Source organism: Marmota flaviventris, chromosome X, assembly GCF_047511675.1.
Source record: "Marmota flaviventris isolate mMarFla1 chromosome X, mMarFla1.hap1, whole genome shotgun sequence".
NCBI classification, from domain to species: Eukaryota; Metazoa; Chordata; class Mammalia; order Rodentia; family Sciuridae; genus Marmota; species Marmota flaviventris.
Genome location: NC_092518.1, coordinates 117,088,096 through 117,116,024, shown reverse-complemented (window position 1 = coordinate 117,116,024; position 27,929 = coordinate 117,088,096). Strand labels below are relative to the sequence as shown.

Below are 27,929 nucleotides of genomic sequence, written 5' to 3'. Positions count from 1 at the left end.
AAAAAGAACAGAGATCAGAAAAAGTTAAATAAAATTTTATAACGATTTTCATTATTATTTTTTCATTCCTGAATAATATACAAACATATTTAATCCATAAATTTAAATTACCTTATATATGTAAGTTTAAATGAAAATGTTCTGCTGGTTGGGCTAGATCCCACTTCTGGAAGGAAACCTAGCCTTAAAATAGCAGTCTGAGTCTCTGGGTTCTGGGGTACATTTGGAAAAAAAAATAGCTACACCCAAGAACCTGTCATTCTAACAGTATTCATACCTGGATTGGATAATATTTCCTGTCACTCAGAAAGAAGGCTCACTGGTCTCAGATTCACAGGGCATGGTCTGAAGCCTTGTCCAATCAAGAGTACTTAGTGAGAACTATCCAATCCTGAGTGTCAGCAGGGATGAAGTGGTGGGCTTCCTGATCACTCCTTTTCTCCTGAGTCCTCCATTTCTGCCATTTGGCTGGACTTGGGTCTCATGCTTTGAGTACCAGGTTGCTCTGCTGTGCAGGTGCTGAAGATCCCTAGGGATCAGGCCTGACTCCCGAGCATCAGGAAATGGTGAGTGTGCAGTGGCCTGGGGAGGAAGGCTGGAGGAGAAAGACTTTTGGAACCATGAGACTGGCTCTGGCAGGAACAGAAGCTAGCAGATTTGAACTCTGGGCAATCTCTGGAGTCTGCAGGCCCAAGCCCTCCTCTGGGGCAGTATGCCCTCAATCATATTGGCCATTCCAAGTGGGGAATATGTCAGTGGCAGAGGCTCTTTGCTACCTACCTTATCCTCAAAGTGCATCCTCAGCCCCTGCCTGAAATACTGTGTGGTAAAGTCTTCCCAGATGCTGGTGATTGATAGGTGGAATGATTCTCATAATCAAATATCTTTAGGCCATTTTCCTGCAGAAGAGCAAATGTTGTCTATAGAGACATCATATCTTCCTGAGCTAAGCTAATTTTCATTTTCACTTTCTTTCATCCTTACCTTGTTTTTATTATTATTATTATTATTATTATTATTATTATTATTATTATTATTAATGCTAGTTGAACTGAGGGATACATTACTACTGGACTATATCCTCAGTATGTTTATACTTATTTTGAGACAGGTTCTAGCTAAGTTGCTGAGATTGTCCTTGTTATGTTTTGATTTATCTAAACTTTGCTATTGAAATATATATATATATATATATCTCCACATCTCTCTTTCTCTCTCTCTCTCTCTCTCTCTCTCTCTCTCTCTATATATATATATATATATATATATATATATATATATATATATAATATATTCCATAATTTGATCATCAAAACTTATACTGTGTGCAATTTGTCATACTCCAGCATCCCAATACTAGAACTGAACTACTCAGAAAAGCAACAGCAGAGGACACCATTCTCATTGGTAAGTACAGGAGTAAGATGTACTCCTTGGTCATCCCTAACTTCTTTGTATATGTTCTAACAAAGCTGTACTACTTCCTGTGAAGAAGAGAGATAATATTAGCCTTCCTCATAATACCTATACTTAGAAAGGCCTATTGAAAAATTTGTCCCTTTGCTCAGAATTTTAGAACAGTCTCAACAACCAAAGGAATAAGAGGCTCATGGTGCCAAAGTAGTTTTATGTAAACAATGCTGTGTTTTCTGAACTGCTTTTCTTATGAACATCTATATTTTGTTCAACTCTTATGGCAGAACATAGAGGATTAGCTGTCATCCTTCCTCAGAATGAAACCTTTGCACATGTATTTAATAAACTCCCCTCACACAAAATATTTCACTTGGATTGTCACAATGTGGTAGTTGGAGATTGGGCTCATCTTGCATGAGTAAATCAAAAGAACAATTTGAATTTGCAAGTGGTTTACTCCAGACCAGATTAAACCAACTGATAAGAAAAAATAATAATTAATAAACATATGATTTTATAATGCATGTTGTTTAATATCAAACCAGAAGTTTGAATGGTATTCTTATCAAATTTCAAAAATCTGAACATGGCGTCAGATGCGGAGAGATCAATTCTCTGACCTCTTCAGCTGCGCAGAAAAAGGGAGTCTTAAACCATCTGAATGCTGTTTGCTCAGGATCACTAGGCAATGCTGTGCTTATGTGGACCTGGGGCGAACAGTCTGCACCCCTCAGAACACACACCCAGCCCAGAGCGGGAGAATTCAGGCTCCTGTAAGCCTGCGTCTCACAGCCAAACCGCTGCAACTCAGTGCTACAAACGCTCCCACTGAATAGAGAAACAACTCATCAGCTCCTCCATGAACCTTTTGAGATTAATACCAACCGAGCCTTCATAGGCAGCAGTCACACGATTGAGACGAGGCTTGGGAGAGCCGGTCGGAACCCACCCGTTGCATCGGACACCCGGCAAAGGGAAGGAACGGCCACCATTCGCATGGGTCATCACCATGGCAGAGAACTGACATCACCAGAATGCGGCGGAGGAGATAACTTCATTGAAACAGGCAGCTGCAGGTGAGTAACCCCCTAGCCCTTCCTAAACACACAGCAGGGAAACCTCAAGGGCCCCTCCCAGCTCTCCCGTGAGCTCGATAGTCAGACTGAGGGAATCAGGAGCGGCGTGGGACCCCAGGCTACCGCTCCCACCAGCACTGACAACTGAGGTCTCTTGCACCAGCTCCCGGGGGCGTGGCTACTGGAGGGCAGGCAAAATACGCTGACAGTTCTCAGCCCCATGCTCCACAACCTTAGGGTCTGGGGGAATGGCAAGCAGGGAGAGTGTGCCCAGTGGTTCAAGAAAATAGGGCTCTCTGGAGCAGCAGACCTGGTGTGTAGCCAGTATTGTGGTGAGCATCACTGGTGAACGCGGCCTGGCTGGAGGAAAAGTGGGGAAGTGACTAGACACAAGAAAAGGCCCTAGACACGCAGGATTGGAGAGCCGCCCAGTGGGGGAGGAGGAGCCGCTTCACAATAATTGGTTCCTGCATATTGAGAGGAGAAGCTTGGCCCGGTGGGCACAACTCCACCTACTGGAAGAGAAGTTAATCGAACTCTAAGACTGCATTTTAAATTTTTTTTTTTTTAAACAGAGAGTGTGTGTGTGAGAGAGAGAGAGAGAGACAGAGACATAGAGAATTTTTTAATATTTATTTTTTGTTTTCGGCGGACACAATATCTTTGTTTGTATGTGGTGCTGAGGATTGAACCCAGGCCACACACATGCCAGGCAAGCATGCTACCTCTTGAGCCACATCCCCAGCCCAATTTTTTTTATTATTATTTTTTTTAAATTTTTTTTATTATTATTATTTTAAAAGTTATATTTTTTTATTTTTTATTTTGTCTTTTCAATTTCCTTATTCCACTTTCCTTGAATTCTACCTGTTTACTCTCATTCCCTTTAGTGACTTCTTCCCTCCCCTTCTAATACCTTTCCTCCCAAGCATCACGACGCTTTTTATGTGTAATTTACTAAATGTGTATAGGTAAATGTTCCAAGGCGTTATATAGGGCTACCAATTCCCTAGCTACCCCCAAATACTCCAGACCATTCTCCTGTTAATATCCCTTGTCAGTAGAGCAATCTTCCAAGGTTGCCGAGATATACCAACCTCAATACCATCACATCACTCGACCTAAACATAAGTCCCAAGACCAAACCACAGACCGCTATATGCCATCAGAATCCGTACACAGTTTAGGAAACGAATGAATCTGCATTAAAGTGCAATAAAATTCATCATCTCTAGTCATAGTCTCCCATCACAAAACAGAGACTCTGGAGATACACAAAACCAAATAAATTTATAGGAATAAACAGTAAATCAGCAGTCAAACAGAACTGGAAGTAACATGAGCAGCATGAAAAAGCAAGGAAGAAAAGGAGTACAAACAATGCAGGACAGCCTAAATACACAGGAGAACCTAGAGGCATCAGAAAAATGGTCAAAAATGAAGAACTCAAGGAATACCTTAGACAGATGGAACGGAATCTTAAAGAGGACATGAGACAGAAAATTCAAACAATGAAAGAACACATTGAAAATGAATGACATAAACAGATAAAAGAAGCAAATAAGCAACTTTACCAGGAGATAGAGATTATTAAAAAAATCAAACAGTAATCCTAGAAATGAAGGAAACTATAAACCAAATTAAAAAAAAAAGCTAATCATGGATAAACAAACCAAATTTAAAAAAAAGATAAATAATCAAACATGGCCGGAAGTACAAACCGTATATCAATAGTAATCCTAAATGTTAATGGCTTAAACTCACCAATAAAGTGACATAGGCTGGTAACATGGATTTCAAAAACAAATCCAACAATATGCTGCCTCCAGGAGACACATCTGATTGGAAAAGACATACAAAGGCTGAAGGTGAAAGGTTGGGAAAAATCATACCACGCACACGGTCCTCAGAAGCAAGCAGGGGTGGCCATCCTCATATCGAATAAAATCAACTTCAAGACTAAGTTAATCAAAAGGGATAAGGAAGGACATTATATACTGTTAAAAGGAACCATTCACCAACAAGACATAACAATTATCAATATTTATGCACCAAATAATGGTGCTGCAACATTCATAAAAAAAAAAACTCTCCTCAAGTTCAAGAATCAAATAGACCACAACACAATAATTATGGGTGACTTCAACACACCTCTCTCACCATTGGACAGATCCTCCAAACAAAAGTTGAATAAAGAAACTATAGAACTCAATAACACAATCAATAACCTAGACTTGACTAACATATATAGAATATATCAACCATCATCAAGTGGATATACTTTTTTCTCAGCAGCACATGGATCCTTCTCAAAAATAGACCATATATTATGCCATAGGGCAACCCTTAGTAAATATAAAGGTGTGGAGATAATACCATGCATTTTATCTGATCATAATGGAATGAAACTGGAAATCAATGATAAAAAAAGGAAGGAAAAATTCTACATCACTTGGAAAATGAACAATATGTTACTGAATGATCAATGGGTTACAGAAGACATAAAGGAGGAAATCAAAAAATTCTTAGAGATAAATGAAAATACAGACACAACATATCAGAATCTATGGGACACAATGAAAGCAGTTTTAAGAGGGAAATTCATTGCCTAGAGGTCATTCCTCAACTAAATGATCTCACGTTTCATCTCAAAGCCCTAGAAAAGCAAGAGCAAATGTAGCAGAAGGCAGGAAATAATTAAAATCAGAGTGGAAACCAACGAAATTGAAACATAAGAAACTATTGAAAAAATTGACAAAACTAAAAGTTGGTTCTTCGAAAAAATAAATAAGATTGACAGACCCTTAGCCATGCTAACAAAGAGAAGAAGAGAGAGAACTCAAATTACTAACATACGGGATGAAAAAGGCAATATCACAACAGATGCTACAGAAATACAGAAGATAATTAGAAATTATTTTTGAAAACGTATATTCCAATAAAATAGAAGATAGTGAAGACATCGATAAATTTCTTAAGTCATATGATTTGCCCAGATTGAGTCAGGAGGATACACACAATTTGAACAGACCAATATCAATGGATGCAATAGAAGAAGCCATCAAAAGACTACCAACCAAGAAAAGCCCAGGACTAGATGGGTATACAGCGGAGTTTTACAAAACCTTTAAAGAAGAATTAATACCAATACTTTTCAAGTTATTTCAGGAGATAGAAAAAGAGGGAGCTCTTCCAAATTCATTCTATGAGGCCAACATCACCCTGATTCCAAAACCAGACAAAGACACCTCAAAGAAAGAAAACTACAGACCAATATCTCTAATGAACCTAGATGCAAAAATCCTCAATAAAATTCTGGTGAATCAGATACAAAAACATATCAAAAAAATTGTGCACTATGATCAAGTAGGATTCATCCCTGGGATGCAAGGCTGGTTCAATATACGGAAATCAATAAATGTTATTCACCACATCAATAGACTTAAAGATAAGAACCATATGATCATCTTGATAGACACAGAAAAAGCATTTGACAAAGTACAGCATCTCTTTATGTTCAAAACACTAGAAAAACTAGGGATAACAGGAACTTACCTCAACATTGTAAAAGCTATCTATGCTAAGCCTCAGGCTAGCTTCATTCTGAATGGAGAAAAATTGAAGGCATTCCCTCTAAAATCTGGAACAAGACAGGGATGCCCTCTATCACCACTTCTATTCAATATAGTTCTTGAAATACTGGCCAAAGAAATTAGACAGATGAAAGAAATTAAAGGCATAAAGATAGGAAAAGAAAAACTTAAATTATCACTATTTGCAGGTGACATGTCTGATACCTAGAAGACCCAAAAGGGTCTACAAAGAAACTACTAGAGCTAATAAATGAATTCAGCAAAGTGGCAGGATATAAAATCAACATGCATAAATCAAAGGCATTCCTGTATATCAGCGACAAATCTTCTGAAATGGAAATGAGGAAAACCACCCCATTCACAATATCCTCAAAAAAAAAAAATAAAATAAAATAAAATACTTGGGAATCAACCTAACAAAAGAGGTGAAAGATTTTTACAATGAAAACTACAGAACCCTAAAGAGAGAAATAGAAGAACATCTTAGAAGATGGAAAAATATACCATGTTCATGGATAGGCAGTACTAACATCATCAAAATGACAATTTTACCAAAAGTTCTCTATAGGTTTAATGCAATGCCAATCAAAATCCCAACGGTATTTCTTGTAGAAATAGATAAAGCAATCATGAAATTCATATGGAAAAATAAAAGACCCAGAATAGCAAAAGCAATTCTAAGCAGGAAGAGTGAATCAGGTGGTATAGCGATACCAGACGTCAAACTATACTACAGAGCAATAGTAACAAAAACAGCATGGTACTGGTACCAAAACAGGCAGGTGGACCAATGGTACAGAATAGAGGACACAGAGACCAAGTCACAAAATTACAATTATCTTATATTTGACAAAGGGGCTAAAAGTATGCAATGGAGAAAGGATAGCATCTTCAACAAATGGTGCTGGGAAAACTGGAAATCCATATGCAACAAAATGAATACGAATCCCTTTCTTTCGCCATGCACAAAAGTTAACTCAAAATGGATCAAGGAGCTTGATATCAAAACAGAGACTCTGCATCTGATAGAAGAAGAAGTTGGCTCCAATCTACATATTGTGGGGTTGGCCTCCAAATTCCTTAATAGGACACCCATAGCAAAAGAGTTAAAAACAAGAATCAACAAATGGGACTTACTCAAACTAAAAAGTTTTTTCTCAGCAAGAGAAACAATAAGAGAGGTAAATAGGGAGCCTACATCCTGGGAACAAATTTTTACTCCTCACACTTCAGATAGAGCCCTAATATCCAGAGTATACAAAGAATCCAAAAAATTAAACAATAAGAAAACAAATAACCCAATCAACAAATGGGCCAAGGACCTGAACAGACACTTCTCAGAGGAGGACATACAATCAATCAACAAGTACATGAAAAAATGCTCACCATCTCTAGCAGTCAGAGAAATGCAAATCAAAACCACCCTAAGATACCATCTCACTACAGTAAGATTGGCAGCCATTATGAAGTCAAACAACAACAAGTGCTGGTGAGGATGTGGGAAAAAGGGTACACTTGTACATTGCTGGTGGGACTGCAAATTGGTGCGGCCAATTTGGAAAGCAGTATGGAGATTCCTGGGAAAGCTGGGAATGGAACCACCATTTGACCCAGCTATTCCCCTTCTCAGACTCTTCCCTTAAGACCTTAAAAGAGCGTACTATAGGGATACTGCTACATTGATGTTCATAGCAGCACAATTCACAATAGCTAGACTGGAAACAACCTAGATGCCCTTCAATAGATGAATGGATAAAAAAAATGTGGCATTTATACACAATGGAGTATTACTCAGCACTAAAAAATGACAGAATCATGGCATTTTCAGGGAAATGGATGGCATTAGAGCAGATTATGCTAAGTGAAGCTAGCCAATCCCTAAAGAACAAATGCCAGATGTCTTCTTTGATATAAGGAGGGCAACTAAGAACAGAGCAGGGAGGAAGAGCATGGGAAGAAGATCACCATTAAACAGGGACGAGATGGGGGAGGGAAATGGAGAGAGAAGGGAAATTGCATGGTAAAGGAAGGAGACCCGCATTGTTATACAAAATTACATATAAGAGGAAGTGAGGGGAAAGGGGAAAAAAACAAGAGAGAGAAATGAATTACAGTAGATGGGGTAGAGAGAGAAGATGGGAGGGGAGGGGAGGGGGGATAGTAGAGGATAGGAAGGGCAGCAGAATACAACATACACTAGTATGGCAGTAAGTAAAAAAGTGGATGTGTAACCGATGTGATTCTGCAATCTGTATACGGGGTAAAAATGGGAGTTCATAATCCACTTGAATCAAATGTATAAAATATGATATGTCAAGAGCTTTGTAATGTTTTGAACAACTAATAATAAAAAAATTTCAAAAATCTACAAGACTTTATAGTAGTCAGCAGAAAATACTTTCCCAAGCCTAATATTGAATGTATAAAAATTTTATGAACAACAGATTATTAGCTTATCTGATATACACTTATGTGCCACACAATAAAGCTTCACTTAAAGATATTTTGTTCAATAACAGGACACACATACATCAGCTAATCTGCTCTAAACAGATGGATAAACTCTTATATATTCATGTATATGTCAGGTTATATAGTATCCTGAACTGAGTCCTCTGAATTCTTGCCAATCCACAATATTAAATATGTTCCTTACGTGTCTGTTATTTGTTATATTAATTTCCCTAAATGTAATGAGGGACAGCAAAATTATTGCTGAAGTGTGCAGAGAATTGATTTACCAGATTAATTCTGTGTGTTTTTAAGAAATTAACAGAAATTATGAGCAAGAAATGTTTCACTCACCAAGGAACTTAATGACTAACATGAAACTTTTTTTTGGTGAGTATAAACTAGCAAAAGTAGCTATGTATGTTGAATACACCCCCAGGAAAATTATACATTGTGATAGGAACAAGACCACCAGGGTTCTGAGGCAGGAGAAGGACTTTGACATTGACAGTCATAAGTATGTCCTTTGGAATATTCCGTAATTCTTTTTCTTACTCCATTTCAGGAATTTCACATGGAAGAAATACATCTGTGCATTTTCCATTTATCTTAGTCTGATTACAATTTACACCCATATGTTTCTGGCCTTGCAGCTCAAGTTTTTCCAGTATGTTATAACAATATTTTTTTAGTTTTATTGATTTTATTTTTTAAATACATGACAGCAGAATGCATTACAATTCTTATAACACATATCAGCACAATTTTTCATATCTTTATATATATGTTCACACTAATTCATGCCTTTATACATGTACTTTGTGGTTTTTTGCATTACAATTCTTATTACACATACATACCACATTTTTTCATATATCTGTTTATATATAAAGTATGTTGACACCCAATTCGAGTCTTCATACATGTACTTTGGATAATGATGTCCATCACATTTCACCACCCTTGCTGATCTCCTTCCCTTTCCTTTTACCTCCCACACATCTTCGCTATCTAGAATTCACCTAATAACAATAATTCTTGATGTCACAATGTTAGCTGAAGGTGGAAACCCTGTATTTGAGGAATGGACAGATCATCCAGGGCATGACAGTTGTTTAAAAAGGTTTGTGTGGGTATTAAATCTCACATTTTTTATCTATTCATCTGTTAAAGAACACCTAAATTGGTTGAGCTGCTCTATACATTGATGTGGTTCTGTCATTGTTGATGCTGATTTTAAGTTCTTTGATTATATACCGAGAAGGGCAATAATTGGGTAAAATGATGGTTCCATTCTAAGTTTTGAGAAGTCTCCATATAGCTTTCCAAAGGTTGCAGTTGCACCAGCAATGTATGAGTGTACCTTTTACCCCACATCTTTGCCAACATAGATTGTTGCTTGTATTCCTAAAAATTGCATTTCTGACTGGGGTGAGATGAAACCTCAGTGTATTTTTGATTTGCATTTCTCTAATTGCTGAAGATATTGTACGTATATTTATATATTTGTTGATCACATGTATTTCTTCTGTGAAGTGTCTGTTCAGCTCCTTAGTCCTCTTAATGACTGGATTATTTAGATTCTTGGTGTTACGTTCTTTGAGTTCTTTCTATATCCTGGAGATTAATGCTTTACCAGAGTTTCAGATGGAAATATTTTCTCCCATTCTGTCAGCTTTCTGTTCATGTTCTTTTCTCCTTTGTTATGAAAAAGATTTTTACTTTTATTTCATCTCATTTATTGATTCTTGATAATACTTCTTGTGCTTTAGGAGTCTTGTTAAGGAAATTAGTTCCTAAGCTGATATGATATAGATATGGGACTACTTTTTTTTTCTATTAGGCACTGTAGTCTAGTGCCTAGGTCCTTGATCCACTTTGAGTTGATTTTGTGCAGTGAGAGAGATAGAGGTTAAATTCATTTTGCTAAATATGGATTTTCAGTTTTACCAGTACCATTTGTTGAAGGGGTTATCTTTTCTCCAATGTCTGTTTCTGACACCTTTGTCTAGTATAAGGTAACTGTATTTATGTGCATTTTTCTCTGTGTCTTCTATTCTTTGCCATTGGTCTATGTATCTATTTTGCTGCCAATTCCATTCTGGTGTTTGTTACTGTGGCCCTGTAGTATAATTTTAAGTTCTGGTTTTGTGATGCTGCCTGCTTCCCTTTTCTTGCTAAAGATTGTTTTGGCTATTCTAGGTCTCTTAATTTTCCAAATAAGAAATTAATGAAGTAACATTTTTATAGCTTTATTTTATTCATTTATTTTTAATGTGGTGCTGAGGAATGAACACAGGGCCTCACATGCACTAGGCAAGCACTCTACCATTAAGCTAAACCCCAGGCCCCAAACGAATTTTATAATTGCTATTTCTATGAAGAATGTCATTAAGATTTTAACAGGAACTTCAAGTTCTTCTTCAATTTCTTTCTTTAGTTGTGTAGTTTTATTGTAGAAGTCTTTCACCTCTTTTGTTAAATTGTGAATCTTTGTTCTTACCTCATGGCTAAGTTGTACTACACAGACCTAATAAGCTCTCATGGATATCTCCATATAAATGTTCATGTATTCTTTCAAGACCCATGGTAACCCAAGATAAATCCTCTAAATCTATGCCAATGCACAATTTAAAACATATTCCTTGCATGACGATTATCTGCCAGACCATTTTCCTTGAATATACTGATGGGAAAAAATGTTCTTCATGAAAAGCTGCCAAGCAGCACGTGAATTCACCCAGGTAATTTTGTGTACTTTTTGGAAAATAGGAGCAGTTAGGGGTAAGATACATTCAATCAGCAAGGAATTGGTTGATTATCATAATAGAAATCTCCTTAGGAGAATAAAAAAGTCAGAGTAGATAATTACAATTAAAAATCCACATAGAAGCATGTATGTTGTGACACACAGAAACTCACTGTGTATACTGAAGCAGAAAGAATACCTTGACATAAACTGTGTTATGATTTAGATATGAGGTCTTCCCCAAAATCTCATGCATGAGAAAATGCAAGAAAGTTTATAGGTCAAATGATTGGGATATGAGATTCTTAATATAATCAGTGCATTAATCTTCTAATAGGGATTAGCTGGGTAGTAATTATAGGCATTTAGGATGTGGCTAGAGAAGGTGGGACAATGAGGGCATGATTTTGGAATTTATATTTTGTCTGTTCTAAGGAAAGCTCTCTCTCCCCCTCTTCCTTGTGATTATGTCCTGAAGCAATTTCTTGTACTACATCTTTTTATTATGATCTTCTGGCATACCTTGTGCATAGAGTAATAGAACAAGCTGTCTATGGACTGAGGCCTCTGAAACCATGAGCACCAAATAAACTTCCTCCTCTGAAAATTTTCTTATCAGGTCTTTTGGTTGCAGCACTAAGCAGCTGACTAAAACATACAGTTATTACTGTATTACTCAATAGAATCCAAATATATTTCCCTCAGTACCTAACACTGAGGGAAAATATCTGAGAATTTTACATCTTCATGAAAGAGTATGGGAACCCCAGTCAAGAGTATATGTTTCTGACCTTGCAGAACAAGTTTCTCTAATGTATCACAGAAACCATTCTTAATGTCATATGGGTTTTTCTAAGGTGGGATCTCAGGATGGTGAAGATGGCCAGAATTTACCAGGGAATACATTTTCTGTAGCTGAGTGCTTGTGATCTTTGATATATCTAAATACTGGGGAGAATGGAAATACCATGTTAGAAAGAAAAAGAACTTAGGATTTTGAAGGCGTTAAAGGATTTTAGGAGTTGCAGGCAGAAGCTCTACCTCCCTAAGGCCCACATATGTTAAAACCTAGCTGGATTGGAGGAAAACTTTTCTGGCCAGAGTAAGAGAATATTAATTGGACCAAGCAAGAAAGGTAGGGGTCACTGGAATTATACTACACTTATAGAAGTGCTACACAAACTAGGAAATCATGAGGAAAATTGTCCGCATGTACAGTGGGGGCATCACAACAAAAGGTTGCCATGAAAGCCTGATGCCATATCTGAGACGTCCTGGTGGGAGAATTTACCTGATTTAAAAAAAAAAAGACCTCTTTTCATGTATGGCTTTCCCCAGAAGAGGGAAATAATATAAACACATATTTGAAGCCCTGTCTTCAGAATGGAAACACATAAAAGGAAGATTGTGCCACTTGGGCAGAAAACAATGTAGTAATATCTAGTGTGTCTTGGGTCCTCAAAATCAATGTTTTTGGCTTTAGGTTTAAGTGAATCTACAAATGCTTGGTGAGCTCTTATGAATATCTCCATATAAAAACTTATAGATGCCAAAATCCTTAATAAAACTTTAGAAAAACCACATTAAAAAACATATGAAGAAGATGATACACCAAGATTAGGTAGGCTTCATTCCAGGATGCAAGGCTGGTTCAACATACACAAATCAATAAATGTAATTCACCACCTAAGAGAATTAAGAACAAAATCATCTCAATGGATGCAGAAATGACCTTTCATAAAATACAGCACTCAAGCATGTTAAAAACACTGGAAAGGGCCTGGGTTGTATGTCAGTGGTAGAGCACTTGTCTAGCAAGTGTGAGGCACTGGGTTTGCTTCTCAGCACTACATATAAATAAAAAAAAATAAAGGTCCATCAACAACTAATAAAAATATAAAAATAAATGAACACTGGAGAAAGTAGGGATATAAAGGAGTTACCTCAACATTATAAAGGAAATATATGAAAAACTCATAGCCAACATCATATTAAATGAAGGAATATTGAAAGCTATTCCTCTAAAATTAGAAACAAAAGAAGAATATTGACCCTCACCACTTTTATTCAATATAGTTTCTGAAACTCTAGCCAGGACTATCAGGCTAGAGAAGAAAATTAAATGGAGAAAAATCAGAGAAGTAGTCATTAAACTATCATTGTTTGCTGGTAACAGAATCTTATATATAGAAAACCCCCAAAATTCCACCAAAAGACTTCTAGAGATGATTAAAGAATTTAAGAAATAGCAGGGTACAAGAAAAAAGGCTCATTAAATTAATAGCTTCTTTATAAACAGCAATTCAGCAGAGAAGAAATCATGAAAACCATCATTTGTAAAAAAACGTCAAGAAAAAAATAAAATACCTGGGACTTAATCTACCCAAGGAAGTAAAAAAAAAAAAAAAAAAAAAAACTATACAACAAAAATCACTTATCACTGAATAAAGAGATTAAAAAAGGCTTTAGAAAATTAAAAGACCTCCATGTTCTTAGGCAGAATTAATAATGTCAAAATAGCCATACTACCAAAGCAATATACACATTCAATGCAATCCCCATCAAAATACAATGAAAAGCTTCAAAGAATTAGGGGGAAAAAAATGTCCTACACTTTGTTTGGAAGAATAAATGATCCATAATAGCCAAATCAATTCTGAGCAAGAAAAGTGATTCAGGAGGCATCACAGTATCTTATTGCAAATTATACTGCAGAGCTATATTAGCCACAACATCATGGTACTGGCATCAAAGTAGACATAAAGCTCCTTAAAAATGCCTGAATTCTCATTAGATACAAACATTACTTTGCTGTCAAAAGAAGTACTTTCTTTGGTTAGGATTTTGTTTTCGTTCTTCAAAAATAATCTGTTAGCTCCTACCTTTTTCTTATGTGTCTTGTCCTTTCAATTACATCTTGAACAATCTTTTCATAAATTATTTGGGGGAGATCAAAATTCATGAAGAGATTTCCCCCACCCCTAGTAGATGTGGGAAAGTATGAAGACTTGGAGCCCAAGAGGCAATAGGAGGGTATCTTAGCAGAGAGAGTCAGCTTGCTTCAGAGCCCATGCAGAAAAGGTGAGTAGAAACAGGGGGACCAGTGGGGAGTGAGGAGGGGAGGGAAAATAGAAGAATTGGGAAATAAGGTTGACCAGATTATGCCGTATGCATGTATGAAGACATCACAAGGCATTCTAATTTTATATGTAAATATAATGCACCATCTAAAACATGAATGAATAGATGTGTAAAAGTGTTCTTTTTTCTCCACATTCTCTCTAGCCTTTATTATTATTTGTATTATTATTGATTCTCATTATAACTAGAGTGAGATGAAATATCAATATAGTTTTGATTTGCATTCACCTAATTGCTAAGGATGTTGAATATTTTTTTCATATATTTACTTATTGAATTTCTTCTTTAGAGAAATGTCTGTTTAGCTTTTTTGGCTATTTATTATGTTGCTTTTTTGGTGTTAAGTTTTTTGAGTTCTTTATATATTCTGAATATTAATTTATATATATAATTTCTTATTTTTAATTAATTTTTAATTAAAATATATATTTTAGAGGATTAGCTGACAAAATTCCCCCTACCCCCATTTTTTAGACTTTCCCCTTCACTCTTGTTTCCTTTGCTATGCAGAAGATTTTCAATTTGATGTTATACAATAAGTAATTCTTGATTTTATTTCTTGAGCTTAGAGGTCTAGTTAAGAAAGTCAGGTTAAAAGGACATAATCAGATCATTTTATCCAAATATTATATTTTACCCAAATTATTTTTATATCCAATGAAAGAACTCAATCCACAGCAGGTGATCTTCTCACCTAGGACCCCATTGACATTCACAGAGGCACTTCATTTCTGCCCTGAACAGATTACTCCTTGGCAGTGGGGTCTGGGAGTTTAGATCCAGTTAAACATTCTACTCCTATTCTGTTTTCTTTCAGGACTGATTTAATGACTGTTTTGAACACTTAAATCATCTTTATTGTCCTTGAACATATCACATTTAATGAAAGACAAGATCAACAAGGCAGAGAAAGATCAGTAAAAATAATACTGAAAACAGGAGGACCTTGAAATTTAAGTCACCGAGAGAAGAGAAAGAAAATAAAACACAGTAAAAGTGGTTCAAAGGGGCCAATTTCTTGGTGAAAATTGAGAGAAAAGTTCATGGAGAGGTTCTTATTGAAAAAACTGACTATCAGTCACATGAAAGTTGAAGAGGGATGATTAGGAACTGGGAATAGGGAAGGAGAAAGGGAAGGCAGGAGAAGAAAAAGACAGAAGGCTGGACAAGATCCATGTACCACACACGCCTGTGTGGGAAGGTCACAGAGAAAACCCATTCATATGTACAATTCATATGTGCTCACAGTTGCATAATAAAAGGGAAAAAACATCTTTAAAAAAAAAAACACTGCTATATTCAAATTAATCTTGTTTCATCAACTAAAACCAGTTCAGCAGACACCTCTGATGCCTGATGGTTATGGAGAGGAGAAATAAGGGGCCTGGGCACTAGCAGTCCCTCCTGCTTCTGATCATCTCTGCAACAGCAATAATCTGACCTGACTTGAATGCAAATGTACTGAAGCCATCTGAGGTGCACTTTCTCAATTTCCTCATCATTTCCTCCAAAGTTACATAGCTCACTTTTTTCTTTCCTTTCTCCTCTATCATCAACAATATATTTGTGTGTGTGTGTGTGTGTGTGTGTGTGTGTATTTTGTACCAAGGATTGAACACAGGGGCATTCGAACACTGAGCCACTTCCCCACAACTATTTATATTTTATTCAGAGACAGGTTTCACTAAGTTGCTTAGAGCCTCGCCAAATTGCTGAGGCTGGCTTGGAACTCGCCATCCTCCTACCTCAGCCTTCCAACCTGCTGAGATTACAGGCATGCACCACCACCACACCCACCTAACAATCCATATTATTTTCAAAAGTAATTTCTCATTTATGGCTTGTTCCCACCAGCTCTTTCCTCTTTACTCAGCAGTAATATCTTAGATATAATTTCTATTTCTTCATCTCTTTGCTCCTTCTCATCTGACTAGATAACAAGCACAGAAATAAAAACAGAAAGTATGCTTTCCCTTGATCCTGTCCTGTCTTCAATTACTATCCAATGGCTCTTCATCCAGACTTTTCTAAAGGGAAGTCTATAGACTCTGGCTCCTCAGTGCAGTTTGAAGATCAGCACTGGCTTCACCTGAGAACTTACTGGAAATGCAGAATGGCAGACCTGCTGAACCAGAATGCATGTTCTTGGCATGGTCTACAACAGCTGATTCATTAAAGCTTCAGAGGCGCTGGTCTATGATGGGTCTGCTTCCAATTCCTTTATCTTACCTTTCTGGAATCTGGTCTCAAGTTCCTCCCTATTATATTCCCCCAGATTGAAACTACAAAAGAAGTCCAAAACTTGCTAATGCACTTTTTTCTTTTGGTCACTCAATGGCTTTCCTGATTTCTCCCTAACTGGTTCCACTATTCTTTCCAATTTTCTTTTATTTTGGCCAATATAATAACATCCTATGTAATAGCAACATTTTATAGGAAAGTCCATTCCTATTGACACTGCCTCCTCCCAAGCTTAATAACAACAGTGGGATAGCTTTCCTCTAACTCCTTGAGTTAACATTACCGCTAACCAGCTGTGATGGTAACCATAGAATCTTTCTCATTTTATGTCCCACTGAAGAGTGAGGATAAGATCCAATCCCTACTTCACAGAGTTGTACTGTGAAGAAGGCAAAAATGGGGTGAGACCTCAAACTTGATAAGGTGCTCAGTTGAACTGTTAATAAGACCCTTATCCTCCACTCGCCATCTCTGTTACCTGCCTGCATCAGAACATACCTAAAGTCTGCCACACTTCATAGACCGCAAGACCATACAATGGTTTTCATGACTATAGCACAGAGCATGTTGGGTTCTTTCTCTAATGAATTTGAAGAATAAAATCCATAGACACAAGAGAGCAAAGTAACAGGATTTATTACGGTAAGTAATAGAAACTGGAAAGCACAGGTCCCCATAAGGTAGAGGTTCAGAAAGAAGGATATCCAAGAGTGGCTATTTTCTAAGGTTTATATAGATCTATAGGTCCAAGGAAGTCAGCCTCCTGCCCAGTCCTTGGTAAGGCATTCAGTGTCCACAAGGTATTCATGCAGCCTTTTAGTCCAATCAAAATATCAGACATCTTTCCTTCTTTGGAGAGTCATGGACTCCAGTCATATAGGTCCTCATTTAAAAATAGCATTTTTGCAAGTTTCTTAGCAAACATCTACAGGTACTATTTGTGCTCAACTGCCCAGAAATTTACCCATGGGCCCACCTCCCCATCCTCCCAGAGTTATCTCTTCCTCCGGACGTCATTACTAAGTCCCCATTAAATGACTTAAGTAAATGGCTTCTGCTCTTCATTTTCCTGAAAAGAGTACATCTATGGAATGCCCACCTTTTTATAAAAGGAGGTGTGCACAAGCCCACATAGGTTCCAAAGTGGTGTCTGCAGACACCTGCGACAGCACCCCATTTAGCTATCATTCAGAAGTAGATCCAAATCCCAGTTCTGCCCTTTACTAACCTATAATCTTCTCTGTGGTGAAGAGATGGTAGAGATACCCACAAAATATCACTCCTCTGACCTCTAATTGGTTATTATACAAATACCAGGATATCCATCAGACTACTTTCTTGCCCAAAATAACCTAAAACAAAAACTTACCCCTGTGTAGTTTAGAATATATTTATACACGTTTGAAAAATATTCTTTCATATAAAACATGATTCTAGTTGTCTAGGAAACACACAAATACATTTCCTAATGTCCAATAGCTCATAGTGTTGCAGGAGCTTTAAAACGAACATTTAAAAAACTAAACTCACACAAAAAATAACTTTTAATAATGTGAAATATTAGGATGTGATACAAGGACTTTGAACATTTTTCAAAGACTTATGATGCAGCTGGGCTCAACTGCCCAGGCTGAAATGAAATGCCTGCGAAGACAAGCTGAGGCATCCATCCGGAACAAAGCTCAAGAGCAGCCTGGGCAGTTTAGACCCTGTCTCAAAATAACACACACAAAAAAGCTGCGGATGTAGCTCAAACTACAATGCAAAATACTTCTGAAATTAAAATTTTACCATATGGTTATTGAGAGTCTCTGCTTCTATAGTCATTTACTATTTGGGGCAAAACATGCATTCTTAAATTAAGAGTGTATAGGATATAATGTCAATGGAATGACTTTGAAAACTCAGTGTGCAATCCCTCAATGGTGGGGCTCGAACCTGGTGTTAGCCTTAGGCGGGCTCTGGACCTGGGTCACACAATCAGGGCTTTTACATACTTTTACATACACAAACAGGGCACAAGAGAAAGGTCATCACTTGTAATAAAAAAAGAAAAGAAAAGAAAAGAAAAACCTCCGCACCCCTCAGAGGTCAGGGTAGCAGGTTGCAGACAAACATGGGGCACGAAAAGCAAACCAGAATCCTGCAGTTTCCTTTTCATGCCCCATCCTCGCAAGCCCCGCGCTTTCTGGGGCTACCTAGCTCCTCTACCTTGTGCCAAAATGGAAACCAGATACACTGCTCCGGGAGGCTGCTTGGGCTCTGGGCACCCACACGGCCACCCGACCGGCCACCCAGCACGTGTGTCCCGCTCTACCTGAAAGCCACTCAGCCCTGCGGCCGCAGGGATCACCCTCGCCTGGGAACAGAAAAAAAAAAAAAGCCTTGCTGAGCGCCTTCATCATCCTGGGTACCTGCTGCCACCGAGGCTCACCTTAGCAGAACAGCAGCAGCAGCCCCACGGTGCTGGAGATCGCCCTCCCTCGCAGGCGGACAGGGAGCCTCGACAGTGGAGTTCCGCTCCCCGCAGAGCTGTCAGGGTGCAGGAGACGCTGTGCGCGCACTGGACCGCGGCACTGGACCGCGGCACTGGACGGCGGCCAAAGAAAGAGGGACGGGATGGGACAGGATGGGCGCACTGGACAGAGGCCCTTCTCCCGCGACTTGGGCTGGACTTCAGCAAACCCGCAGGAGCGAGGCTGTGGGATTACCGGGCGGCGGAAGAAGGAGGGTCGGGATGGGCGGGGCTGGGGGGTACCACCCAGGCTGTGCTCTGCGCTTAGCCTGGACCAGTGGCTGTGCCTGCCAGAAGCACGTGCGCACCTCTGCAAGCCGCCTATTTTTTTCTCACCCTGCGGGCATTTAGTCATCGCTGAGTTTCTCTTTCTGGCCGCCGGTACTCCTTGTGCGCCTGGGAGATCTGACCAACAGACTTGGGGAGCCCCCTACAGGCTCTGGCGTGGGGCTCGTCCTCTTCAAGTTCACAAATACTGACTGGGCTGTGCGGTGAGAGCATGGCCTTTTCAGAGACTGGACGCCAAAGGAGAGAAAGAGCCCCATTAGGAGAGGCGGGCAGGGGAGCCTTCTGCCCTCTCCAGTGGTGAGCAGGGTTGGCGCTCACAGTATTCTTGGCAGAGCACGGGTAGATGGTGGGGGTTCTATAGGGAGTTTGTGATTCCCCCTCCCTACGGATTGGACCACTGATGGGAATGGGTAACTCCGCATATCTTTCAAAACACATTCACCCTAAAAAGGAGACGCCTCTGTGCTGGTGGGATTGGGTCTTAGGTGGGTTCCTATCTTCTGCGGGGGGAAGCCCACTCTTCTCCACCTCCAGCTGCCTTTTGGCTCACTCTTCTGACATACCTTCCCACCCGTATCTTCCAGCGACCACACCATCCAGGCATTGCTGACACTGAGTAGTTTAGATGTCCACTGCTCTCTGTTTACCCATCTCCTGGTCCCATCTGAGACTTTGCTTCCACCTAGCCTCCCTCAGGTCCAGCCTCTACCCACCTCCACCCTTAGGGGTCCTGAGAGGACTCGTGATGCTATGGTGTGGACACTGCCCTCTCTTTGGAACAGGGTTTAGAGGGCCTCTCATGTTTACCCCTACATATACCTGTGTTCCCATACGTGGACATACATGCACTCAGGTACCTGGCTTCCCTCATATGAGGGAACTTGACCAATAGCATCCAACAGACAGCAGAAGGGGACCTCTAGGCCTGCTGGCCTTGGAAAGTGTAGGGGGCTGGGAGTGACTCAGCCCTGCCTGAGCCCAGGGCATTGTTTCAGGACCCAAAGCTTGGAACACCACAAGGGTAGTTGCTTAAGTGGAAGAGAGGACGTGGACACCACCACACTGGGAGATCAACAGGAGATCCAAGGCTGAGGGGAGGTAAAATCCAAAGGTGCCAGCCTGCCATTCCCCAGGGGGGGCTTCCCCTTGCTTTTCTTCTGGGAGGGGGAGGATCTGAGGAGGCTCTGGCTCCCTTTCATGACTCACATTAGTCATCTCTCTTGGGGCCTCACTTTCCCCAGCTAGATACATCTCCTCTCAGAAGGGGGAGGGGGTGAAGATAAAAAGAGGGATTATGCTATAGTTTGGATCTTGATTGACCCCCCCACACACAGGCCTGGTCACTAGGATGGCACTGTTGGGAGGTGATTGAATCCCTAAGAGATGGAGCCTACTTTAGGTCATTGGGAGCATGCCCTGGAAGGGGATTGTAGGACCCCAGGCCCCTCATTTTTTTTTTGTTTTTTGTTTTTTCTTCCTGGCCATGTGGGGAGTGCTGCATCTGTAACCTCCAGTCACAATGTGCCACCTTGCCACAGGCCCAAAACAAAAAAAAAAAGGCCCTTTTTTCTTTATAAGTGATCTTGGTATTTCATTATAGAGACAGAACACTGACTGACTCAGAGGGACATGTGAGAATGGAATCCAGCGCCAGCCTATGGGAAGTTTATGGTAAGTCACAGCCACTGTCTGGCTCAGGTTCCCCAGGGACTTGCCTCTGGCATTCTGGCCCCACCACCCTATGGAGGGACACAGGCTCTGTGGGAGCTGGAGGAGAGCATATCATAGTACGATTGGTACTCCCCACCCCTACCTATACAGATCCCCTTAGAATCACCAGGAAAGCTTTTGTAAATACCCAGCTTCCCAGACCCCTGCCACATGATGTAAAAACCCAATTTATAAAGAAAGTTCCCTAGAGGTTCTGATACAAGCTTCTGCTTCAAGGTGATCAGACCTGAGTTTAAATTATTTCACTTATGGTTTGAGCCTCAGTTTTTTTGGGACTGAGTGCCTCCCCGCCCCCCACCCCCGCTGTGGCTATGAGGAGTGAATAAGATAGTGTTTGGGAAGCTCTGCCCCTAATACCAGGTAAGCAGCTTACTAGACAGGTGCTTCACGCCCTCTCCCTGTAGCAAATGAGAACCCTACATCATTCATTGCTTCTGAGTGGGTGAAACTCCCTGGAGCGCCTCAGATCTGGCTCCAAGATAGCACAGAAAAGGGAATTTAGATGTCAAGCCAAACAGAACAAAGATTCCCAGCCAGGTTAGGTCCAACCTGGTGTGGGGGACGCTGATGTTGGGTTAAGATGTGAACCCATGTGTTGGGGTGATCAGCAGTTCTGAGAAGGCTGAATGCTGGGACAGGAAGCTTTGACCCTGGGGATCTTGTAAAGAGGAAAACAATCTCAGCCCTGTTACACTGCCTTTCAGGCCAATCAAGGCTCATGTTCATGGTACTTTGTTATAGCAGACCTAGCAAATTCCTGTACACTGCAAAGAATTCACTCTAATGAACTTAGAGCACTATCAGTTTGGGCTTCCCTCCACCCCAAGGAAGTTGAAAGTTTAAGATGGATTTTGTGCTTTTAGTTTATTTTTGTTTTTATGGTTTCACCAATCAGAAGGTATTTATTAATAGTAAGAGGTTTAAAAAAGCAACTGCTGAAGGGGAAGGCTGTCTGGTGCTGTCAAGGAGTAGTGTCTTGGTTCAGTGGTTACTGGGGTGGAGGTGTATGGGCTGTGCAGGGCACAGGCATTGGAGGGAGCTGCTTCTCTTGTTTCCACTGAGAACTATGCATAATGTGAATTGAATTGCTGCCCTCTGCTTGGAGCTTAGTTTATTCAACTTTACTATAGGTATGTACAGTCGCAAACCACAAAATGTTTCAGTCAATGATGGACCACATAGGTGATGGTTGCTCCACAATATAGCACACACACACACACACACACACACACACACATAGCAGGCTATGCCATCTAGGTTTGGGTAAGTACACTCAAGGATGTTCACATAACAAAATAATTACACAAAATTCTTTTAAGAATTATCCCTGCCATTCAATGATAAATGACTGTATGTATAGGAAAAAATATAGTATGTAGGGTTTTATTCTAACCATGGTTTCAGGCATCCAGTGGGGGTCTTTAAATTGGCCTGAAACAAAGCAACACCTACTCAGTACTAAAGGGATGTTATTGCAATGAAAGCATGTGAACATGCAGATTCGCTGCAGTTGGTATTATTTTTTTCCTTTTTAACTGGAAATTAATCACCATTGCTGGCCAAAAAGTACAGATCTAGATTCATCACCTCCATCTACCTCAGGAATTCATTTACTAAGTTATCATGAGAAAAAGTATGAAATGATTTAAATGATAGAATTTGGGTTGTTTTCTTCTTAAGAGAGCATGTTTTGGTGCATGCATACTTCTTTGCCTTCCTTTGGAATGGTTCATATTAAATGCAAACTCTGGACAACACTGCTCATTTATCCAGGACTTTTAAAGAACTTGAGCTTGTAGTTTGTTTTAAAAAATCCAGTAATGTGTGAATGCAGTAATATGTGGCACTCCTGGACATTGTGTCTGTGTGCACTGCAGTGGCATTCATACTCTGTCCTTGACATTACCATTAATCATAACACATGCTTGTGTTTATAAATGGCCGTGAACTTTTCTTCTTTTTTTGACATGGGGGTCTTACTATATTGCTATCAGGGTTTGGATATGAGGTGTTCCTCAAAAGCTCCTGTTAAGACAGGACTATTCAGAGGTAAGATGATTAGATTATGAGAGCTATAACCTGATCAGTCCATCCTGTTTGAATGGATTGACGGGGAGGTAACTGTAGGCAGGTGTGGTGTGGCTGGAGGAGGAGGTGGATCACTGAGGGCATACCCTGGAAAGGTTCATCTTCCCATAGCCCCTTCCCACCTCTCTCTCAGCTTCCTGACCGTGCCATGACCTGAGCAGCTTTCCTTACACTGGGCTCTTCCATCATGATGTCCTGCCTCACCTTGGGCCCCGAGAAATGGAGTTGGCTGTCTATGGAATGAAACCATAAGCCCCAAGTAAACTTTATGTTCCTCTAGGTTGTTCTTGTCAGATATTTTGGTCACAGCAAAACAAAAGCAGATTAAACCAGTCCACACTGTTCTCCAACTCCCAGATTCAAGCAATCCCATCCTTCTGCCTCAGCCTCCCACCTAGCAGGGGTTACAGGCACGTGCCTCTGCATCAGGCTGGGGACACACTTTTTATTTATTGTATTCACTCATCTGCAAATATGCATCTTTATAAGAATCAACATTTTACAAGACTTTGAATCAGACATCTTCCCTGGGGCCCCTTCCTGACTCTCTCGCTGGCACTGACCAGCTCCTGCAGGAGGATACTCCCACTTCAAGTCCATTCTTTTGGTCAGAGGCCAGTTCCTGGAATCAGCTCAAACAAGACAGATCAAGAAATGCAAAGTGAAATTCACAGCCTGAGAATAAGAAAGGGAACAGGAATAAAGCAAGATGGAGACACTGATGGCAATGTCCTGTTGCCCCACTTTAAGCGGCTCCTTGCTCTCAAGAATGGGAAGTCACCATGTGATGGACATGAAACTGGAATGTCCTGGATGGCCAAAGAATATGGAAAGGTACAGATTTCCATTAAAGATAATGTCAAACTTCATAGTTCATCTACTGTTGTTGTATTTATATAACTGTTTTTCCCTGAGAGGGTAAAGAAAAGACATGCAAAACATGTACATGTCACCCTTGTGGTGGTTGCTGACAGGGATCCTGAGCCTACCACACATTGCCAAGTCCCTCAGAATTTCCTTTGAAATCTAGAAGGAAGGTTCTGTGACTCCACAACTCTTATATTCTGCATACCTACAGAAGGTTATATTCTGCATACCTACAAAATGAGCACTATGTGGATGATGCTAAAGTTTGCTGCCAGGGTAAGTATCCAGGGCCCCTTGAACTATGGCAGTAGCAGCCTCTGTGTTCCTGGACAGGTGAACATGGGGGGAAAAATCTCAGGGAAATAATTCCCCAAGTATCCCTTCACAAGCAAGGCACCCCAGTGCTCTCAAAGCAGTCTAAGGAGTTTACACTTTTTACTCATTTGGGCCTGGGATGGATGGATGGGATCTAGCCAATTCCTGAGATGTACACAAGGCATTTTTCCTCTTGTCCCAGAGCAAAGTGCTTGGTTTATTCTTAATGGCACCAATATCTTCAGCATCTGCAGCATCTGTACCCTTCTTGGCCACAACTTTAAACTCTTTGTGACCCAACTGCAAGTTATTTAGATCTTTCCACTCTGCTCTTTGTTCTATCTGTGCCACCACCACGTGAATGCTGTGGTGCTTTGACATTTCCTCTACAAGGTTATTTAGTCCATCACCTTTAAACTCAGATTCACAGAAAGTCTTAACGACTTGGTCAAAATTTAGCCAAGTTCTTTGCCAGAATATAAAGAGATGGCCTTTGCTCCAACTTCCAAGAGTTCTCATTCCCATCTGAAACCTCATGAATACAGTCTCTACGGTCTGCATTTCTATCAGCATTATGGTTTTTGTAAGCTCACACTAGAATCCTCCATCTTAAACTCCACTTACAACATTCTAGGGCTTCTCTAGCCTATACATCCAGACCCCTCCAAACTCCTCCCACAGACCAATTCCAAAGGCTTCTGAGCCACATGATCAGATATGATCACAGCAATAATCCCAATTCTCAGCACCAGTTTTCTCAAGTCAGCTTTTGGTCACTGTGACAGTGAACCTGAGAAAATCCACTTATATATTTTGGCCCATTGCCTCATGGGTTTGAGTCCATAGTCTGCTGGATGCATTGTTTCCATGCCTTTAGTGAATCAGTACTTCACAGTGGAAGAATGTGGCAGATCAAAGCTACTCACCTTACAGTGGCCAGGTAGGAGAGGCAGGGAGGGAGGAAGGAAGGAACCAAGATCAAGATCTAGCCTTCAAAGCATAGCCCAACAACCCGCCTCTTTCAAATAGGCCCCATCAACTAAAGTTTCTGTCACCTCCCGATGGTGTCATTAGCTGGTGGCTAAGCCTCGTACACATAGGACTTTGGACAGATCAAAACTGTAGCAATCGTTAAAACTTGAACTAGTATAGCAAAGATTGAAACAAGAAGATAAAAATAACATTCTGAATAAAATGAAGCAATCATAATTGTATTAGGGCAGAAAGTCTTCTAGGGACAAAAGAGAAATAGCTATATTTTAAGGAAAAGCCTTGGATTATCCATGTTATTTTTACCTTGTTTTGAATAACTTGTGATGTTTATGTAAATTTTTTAAAAAACCAATTAGGGATTTCAAGGTTTACATGTGGTATTCACATAACAATTTCCAGAAACACAGATACTAGCTTGCTTTAGATGAACTACTAAATTGAAATAAATATACACATTAATTCAATTCTTACCATGGGAGAATACGCACACAGACACACACACACTCACGTACACTTCTGTGTCAGTAAAATATGCTACTATTGCTCCTATCTATGGATAGGTACAAAACTAGCAGAAAGAAATACATTCAAATAAATTAAGCTTATCTTGTAGGCTTAGTTAGGTATACATCTGCCTAACACACATCTGAACTGTAAAAAAGCATAGTGAGTATCTGGCTTTACAATTAAACCTTAATTGTTGTTTTTCCAAGTTTCTCTGTAGATATCTTGAATGTATGTTATTTTATGTGAAGATAATACCTCTTTCAATAATGCTTTATGATTATTCTTTATTATTATACCCCAATTGTTATGTGTTTGTTATTGTAATGTGGGTGTGTGTGCACGCACACATGTGTCTGCAAAAGGTAGATTTCAAAGCCTTATCAACCAATTCATAGAAATGAGGCCCAATGCCAGTGTTTTGAGAACTCAGTTCTCAAAGCAATTCTTCAGAATTTCACATACACACACACGTGCACACAGGCACACACATTTAACTGTTCCTTGTGGTCTTCAGTTGACTTCAGAGTCTATGAGGGAGGAAATTGGGTCATAAAAAATCAGCCCAACAACCTATTAAAGAATCATGCCTTCCAGAATGGCACCTTTCATGTTAGGTTAAGGTTATGAGCGATACTTTCTCACTTCATTTCATGTAGGAAATTGGTAAATGATATTAAAATTGTTTTGTCCACTGTCTGTAGTGGACATTAGAATATATTAGAACTGGACTTAATGGACATAGTCCATATAGGTGCCTAACACTATCATCATCTTATGTTATATGTTGCCACTGTCATATAATCTGAATTAAATTTTAGAAATTTGTTGTTGTTCTTGATTGGTGTTTGTGGGCTTTGGCTCTTACTAATTTGAAGTTTGCCTATCCTCCAGTTACTGACCTTTAGCAAAAAGATTTAAATGCACTCTAAGGACTCACTCTTTAAGGTATGAGGAGGTAAAAATCTCTTTATGTGACAAAGACATTATAATGTTAAGAACCTTCTAATTCATTTTTGGTGGGTTTAACACATGATGTATTGAGATTAGTTAAAACAAACAGTGACAGCGTTTAAGTTTACTAGTTCGTGATTTTATCCTACTTCAGGTTGAGGTAAATTTTTTTTTTTTTCGCTTCTTAGTTATAGTCCAATGATTTGGGAGTAGCTAAATGTATACTAAGAAGAGTTCAAAGTTAAATTTAACTATTATCTGATTTTTTTTACCCATGCTTTAGAGCCATGTGCCAGCATAGAGAGGACATTTGAGAGTCAAACCACGCAAACTAGTCTTCCACTTTCACCTCTGCAAAGAATGTCTCAAGAACCAGAAATGAATGAGGATTATGGTGGAGAACACAGATCTGTCCATTCAGAACATCCTTATGTGCAAGAGCAAAAGGGACTGTTCATCCTGTAAGGCAAAACAGAGTGGGAAAATAATGTACAACTCCTCACAAATCAGTCTGGTGGGTTTGTGGGGGGAAAAAATCAACATTACTGTTGATCCTGAGGAAGAGCCACTTCATGTTAACTAAAGGAGGAAAAAACTTGAATACCCTGTAATTTGACAAAGAATACACTTGGTAGTGAGGGTAAAATGCATCTGGAGGGTCTATCTGTAGTTTTGCAGACATTTCCTGAACAAACAGATTCTATTCTTAAAAAGATCTCTTTCATGCTCTGGGCCCCTGGAATATGCTTGCAAGTCATCTTGGCTTATTTAAATGAAAACGACTATGGAAATAATAACAACCCAGGAAGTCAACACGACTGAGCATTTTTTTAATATAGAAAACTAAAAATAAGGATCCCAAAAGTAGTTACAGTTGAAAAAGGACCACCATGAGTTTGATATGCAAATGAAAAATATGAACCCAAATTGGAAATTAGATATTAGACATATGCCTAAACCTAAGTTATCCAAAGAACCTTCCTGATTTGTGGCTTACTGCTCCATGG

The 27,929-nt window shown here is 39.5% G+C and overlaps 2 long non-coding RNA genes across 2 annotated transcripts in view; one reads left to right on the top strand and one right to left on the bottom strand.

Annotated features, from left to right (window-relative positions):
- The window catches only part of LOC139703269 (uncharacterized), a 132,503-nt gene extending 113,152 nt beyond the window's left edge, over positions 1 to 19,351 (bottom strand). Inside the window, exon 1 of the long non-coding RNA XR_011705675.1 lies at positions 19,102 to 19,351. This is a non-coding gene — a long non-coding RNA (uncharacterized lncRNA). The remainder of the gene's footprint in view (positions 1 to 19,101) is intronic.
- Positions 19,352 to 20,471: 1,120 nt separating this feature from the next.
- Positions 20,472 to 27,721, top strand: LOC139703290 (uncharacterized). The gene is made up of 4 exons (XR_011705688.1): positions 20,472 to 20,568; positions 21,071 to 21,141; positions 23,856 to 24,123; positions 27,206 to 27,721. It is a non-coding gene; the product is annotated as an uncharacterized lncRNA (long non-coding RNA).
- Positions 27,722 to 27,929: the final 208 nt, after the last annotated feature.